The sequence below is a fragment of the Lepeophtheirus salmonis genome, chromosome 9 (genome assembly GCF_016086655.4).
Source record: "Lepeophtheirus salmonis chromosome 9, UVic_Lsal_1.4, whole genome shotgun sequence".
Classification (NCBI taxonomy): Eukaryota; Metazoa; Arthropoda; class Copepoda; order Siphonostomatoida; family Caligidae; genus Lepeophtheirus; species Lepeophtheirus salmonis.
Window position 1 is genome coordinate 25,021,039 of NC_052139.2, and position 5,699 is coordinate 25,026,737.

The window sequence follows — 5,699 nt, forward strand, 5'->3', positions numbered from 1 at the left end:
AGAAATAAAAACCGTTTACTACAAGTTGTGGAATGCCACGGAAATAACTATATTAGTTTCAGGAAATCTAATTTAAACCATTAAGAATCAATTTATTTCTAGTATGTTATAATATATTGTTTATTAGTAATAGAGTTATTAGCTTTGTTTAAGGAAAAAATGTATTTTTGCATTTATTTTATTCTATTGTATTTTATTTTTGTATACAAATACGTCAAGATACTAATAACTTAGGAGAATACCTAAAAAGACAGATAAAAAAATATAAAAACGAATATTTTTTAATATCTAGGGTAAAATTTACCCGTGAGCACAAATAAACGCTTAAAGATATAGTCATAATAACTGAAGCACAGTTTATTAGCTTTGGTTTAATACCCATATCAATGCTATAAGTTAAGCCATTGCGACGCAATAGTAAAAAAATAATATTTTTTTTAGAGCCACCAACAATAAATTTTCAAGGCCATAGGGCAGGCATAGCCACGGTCCAAAATCAAAATGAATTGTATACTTAGTTTCTATAGACCTTGGACAATAGGAAAAAATCAAATATTAAAAAGTTTGAAGAAAAAGTGAAAATTTGAACAGGTCTAATGCCCATTCTACACTAAATTTTTAGCATTATTTATGATCATTATCATTGATGAAACTCCACCGTATTTTTAAGCTGGCACATTTTTATTTTTTTTAATTGCTAGTGTTGATTTTGTATTTTTACCTTATCACTAAATTCTATCACCCTTTTAGAAACAATACCAAAAGTATCAAAAGCAGTAATGGTTCTCACTCTTAATGTCTTTTCTCACTGATTCCTGGCATCTCACCATTTTGGATGAATTTGTTGGTTAAAAAATGTATGCTCACATTTGTTCCGGTAAAGTAGACAGTCAGTGATTTGTATACCAAAGATCACCATAGTCTGTGATATTCTAGTAACAGGGTGTGGAGTATTTTTCTCAATAACCATTGCTGGTAGGACATTTCGACCCACATTTTGTTGTAACATTCTTTTCGCTTTTATAAAATGAAACGATACTTTTTTGAATTTTTTTTTGAACGTTTATAGTGAAAAAAGGGTTACAAAATTAATTTTCAAAATATACCCCTCCGCTAGCCACACATTTCCTCCATCTTTCAGGGAATTTATGGATGCCTTTCCAAAAAAAAAAAAAAATAGTTCGTCTTTGGCTGCAAACCAGCCATCAATCCATTTTTTGGCTTCAGCGGGAGAATCAAAGCTTAAATCATTGAGTGTGTAGCCTATCGATGCCAACAAATGATAATCGGAAGGATTCATGTCTGGTTAGTAAGCTACATGAGCAAGAAGTTCCCAGTTGTAAGATACAACTAGCTGGCGCGTGGCTATAGAGATATGCGGTAGTGCGTTGTCATCAAGGAAAATTACCTTGTAATGTCTGGCTTCACATTTTGGACGTTTTTGGCGTATAGTATGGTTCAAATCGGCCAATTGTTGTTGGTAGTAATCACCATTAACGGTTTGACCGGATTATAGAAGGTCATACTATATCACACCACACTGGTCCCACTTTTTAGGTGGCCAGCCGCGCTCTTCATTTCTTATGTAAACCACTTTAAAATTTTCAAACCTCCTGAAGCACTGTACTCTGCTTAGAGCATGCCCACCGTAAGCTTGAATAAGAATTAGATGGGGTTGAGATGCTTTTTTCTTAAATTGGTAACAGAAAATCAATGAGGTTCGCACATCTTGGTTTGTAGGCACAAAATTGGACATTTTTACGAGCTAAAAAAGTGTGTTTTTGAATGAATCTATAAAAAGAACGAATTAAATATTGCTGACATATGTCGAAATAACTACTTTTATTGTCTAACTGGGGACATCTATTTTAATTATTTTTTATTGAAACTACAATCCAAAAGAATACGAATATATCTATGAAGATATTTGGAAAAATGATATGCTCCTAAATAAATTTTTATATAAAAATTTGTAAAGGAATCAATCTTTATTTTCAGAAAAAGTTTGGCTCATAAACATCAAAATTATAACAAAAAAGGACTTTAGTAAGAAAGATTGTACTGCTGTTGTAAGAAAAATAACTGAATTGTACGGTGTGAATATTAATTTGTACAAATCGTTAGAAAAATGTGAATGACAACTTGATGATTTAACTTTCTTTAACGATAAATTTACTCAAAATTATTTTCAGTTGAAGTTATGAACAAGATTATTTTCGTTTTTGGTTAAAAAGACCCTTACTTTTTCATTAATATCTATCATACATTTTCTTCGGTGTGTAGAAAACTACACTAGATAATTTTTTTTTTATTCATACAAATGTTCCAGCGACCTTTACAGAAAATATTTAACTTCAACAAAATAAAAACAAAACAAATGAATTTAATAATTAATAGGACATAAGATGGATTTAAACAATGAAATAGGCGTTCACACTGCCTCGTTGGAATGATTATGTACTTCTTTTAGAATTCTTTGAGCCAAATTATTGGGTTTTTAAGAAACTTTTAAAATTCTTTTGTCAAGTAGGAACCATATCCCTTCATTAAAATATACAATTAATATGATTTAAAAAGCCAGGCGACATTTTAGCGGCTGTAAGGGCCTCGTGCATCTATCCATTTTATTTATCATTACTGATTTTTAATTAAAAATAATGAATTCCTTGCTATCACCCCCCTCCCTTCTTCCTTCCATAGGTCCAAAAAGGAAACATAGATGGAATGGAGAAAATTGCCTCTATTGTTTTATATGTTCCTTTAATTGGTTATATTTTGATATTTTGTTCAAACTTCATGATAATAATAACATATTATATATTCGCTTAATAACATTGTTGGCAAATATCTAAACATATTTGTTTGATCCATTCCCAAGGTAGTACATGTAAGTGTGATAAAAATGATTACAATATAGGAGGAGGAGACGGAAGAATAAATAGCTAAATGGTTCCTAAAGTATGTTTGAGTACTATCTGTTCTCAGATTGGCCAGTAGCCCCAGGAGTAGTTTGTAGTAAGTCTGGCCTTTTATTACTCCCAAACGGACCATATCTTTATGATACTGTATTACATTATTTTAAAAATATTGTGTGTGAGAAGACAATTTTAAATTAGGGATGACCTATACATGGAATTAGCACCATTTGCAGTTAAAGTAATAACTATAATACTTCTTCAATGTTGGTGCGTATGTATAAACATTGAACTTCATTGTTACGTTAATAGGAAATACTCGTCTTTGAAATGCTCTACCCAATTTTAAAAAACCTTTTTTGCTTAATTCACAAAACCTAGTACTGACTGACGAGCTCTCATGCCACTAGATTCAAATAAATATACATAAAGGCAAACCTTGTATAACGACCGCCTCTTTTTTTTTTTGACCAAATCCATTTTTCAATTTTAGAATTGTTATAGAATAGGAAACCTTGCTTAATTGGTGGTCTGCACTAAGCAGTTGTTTTTTTCAGTTTCCCTTGCCTGACTGCTTTATATAAATTTGACCGTATTCAGGGTATATTTATACAATCAACCCAGAAAAATTGATGGACAATACGTAAACACCCAAAATAAATTGAACTAAACAGTTATACAAATTTGATATTTAATATGTAAAGACGTCCGCAGTCCAAGAGGCTTTAATCTCTTCTCCAAATATTTTTATTGAATTATATGAACTAACCCTCATCCATGCTGACGACCCTGATATGCTAATCATTTATTTTTGAAAAAAAAATTATAAGGCTGAGACTTCTTCATAAATTGTGTAATAGGTGATTTTATCATCACCATTGGAATATTCATAACGAACAAACATTACTCCAGAATACGCCATTCTCTCTACATATATTTTATCATTTGTAACCATTCTCTTATCTGGATACATTCCCTTATCTGGATATATTCCCTTATCTGGATATATTTCCTCCTCTGGATTTATTCAATAGGTGCCCGTGAAAAAGCTTCCTCGACAGTTAAGAGATCCAAGGGCTTCCTTCCCATTGATCAATTGGATATCAGGAGAAGGTCCTTTACGAGTTATTGCAAATCTTAGATCATTTTTTTCCACAGAATATTCTAGAGATAAAACATGGATTAAAATGTCATATAAATATGAAAGGAGATTATACCCCAAAATTGAATACTAAATCCGTCCTCCATTTTAGTTATATTCATTGAGTTAGAATGATTCTTAATTTTTTCAAATACTGTTCCAGAGCTCTTACAGTTAAGAAGTTTATTCAATTAGAATATTTGAAAGACTTTTTAATGGAGACAAATACCTATAGCCTTATAAAAAACAAATGAGTAGTTTCCACCCAATCTCCCTTAAATACCTCTAGGTTGCATCTTGAAGTCGAGTTTGAAAATATTATAAAATGAATTCAATAAAATGAATAATTATACTCACTCTTGGGAATCCGCTTGATCTAGTATACTTAGAAGAGAAAGGACAAAAACTACATTCCAATTGAACATTTTGATACAAGTTGTTTTGTTATACAGATATACCGATTGATTTTTATACACTTATATATGTAAGCAAAAAGTCAAATTAAATACATTGGAACAGCGAAGCTCAGGGGACACCGCACTTGAGAGAAATTATTCTCTTAAATTCAATGTGCGTAGATTCGCGCCTAGTTTTTCCTAGAGAATGAAATGTACATTTGTATATAGACTATGTATTATTTGGAGTACGTGTATATGTATACGTCATTCACTTGAGTTAGAGGGGAATACTCAGAAGAGCAGATACGTCCCCAAAAGTTAAAGCCATGAATATATTCGTACTTTATTTAGATTTTTATTTCTGATAATATATGTAGTTATGAAATGAAATTGAGGATTGAATCAAGACAATAATTGAAAGAAAAATTAAAAGAACTTTAATTGTTTAGCTTATTTTCTAATAGTTAATATAAAATTAGTCGATAAATAAAAATCTATATTTCTTTAAGACATGAATTACAACCTTCTTTTAATCGAATATTATAATTAAGCAGTGTTTTCAAACTATATCTGACAGAATATTTTCTTTGGTTCTGAAACTTTTCTAGGGAATCCACAATTGTGTTGACTACTCAGCTAAGTCCCTCAATCAAATGAAATATGGTTATAAAAAGGAGAATCTTCATGATTTAAAAGATTGTTATCATATTTAGATAAATATAAAGTTATTTTATTAGAAATTTGAAAGACAATTAAAACCCAAAATAAGGCATAATTTTTCTTTCGAAGGGATATTATAAAATCACGGAGGTGATTTAAAGAATGAAAAAAAAGAGAATACAGATCAACCGTTTTTTATTTTTCAAATTACTAAACCGTTTTTTCACTACAAAAATCCTGTCAGTAATTATTATTAGTTTGTTTATAAAATAAATGATTGTGGCCCCATCCCACAACATTTAATGTTTATTAGCAGTTTGTATACTCATTTGCTTTTTAGGATATATGAGATGATATACACCATTTTGTTGGAATTTTTGATTTTTTAGTTAGCTTAAACACTGTTATATTTTATACTCAGGAATAACCTCACCAAATGTATTATACTATTTAGATTTATAATACCTTTAATATTTTTGTATTGCCTATGGGTCATTGGTTGAATTCTAAATTACTTTGAAGATAAACAATATACAATTATTATAGAAATATTAAATATAATGCATTGAAACTTTAGAAATGATT

General features: G+C 30.1%; 1 long non-coding RNA gene across 1 annotated transcript; it reads right to left on the reverse strand.

Moving 5' to 3' along the window:
* Positions 1 to 3,496: 3,496 nt before the first annotated feature.
* On the reverse strand, positions 3,497 to 4,538 carry LOC121124313 (uncharacterized). Its single transcript, XR_011781751.1, has 3 exons — positions 4,414 to 4,538; positions 4,133 to 4,352; positions 3,497 to 4,079 (listed from the first exon to the last, which is right to left on the reverse strand). It is a non-coding gene; the product is annotated as an uncharacterized lncRNA (long non-coding RNA).
* Between the last annotated feature and the right edge of the window lie 1,161 nt (positions 4,539 to 5,699).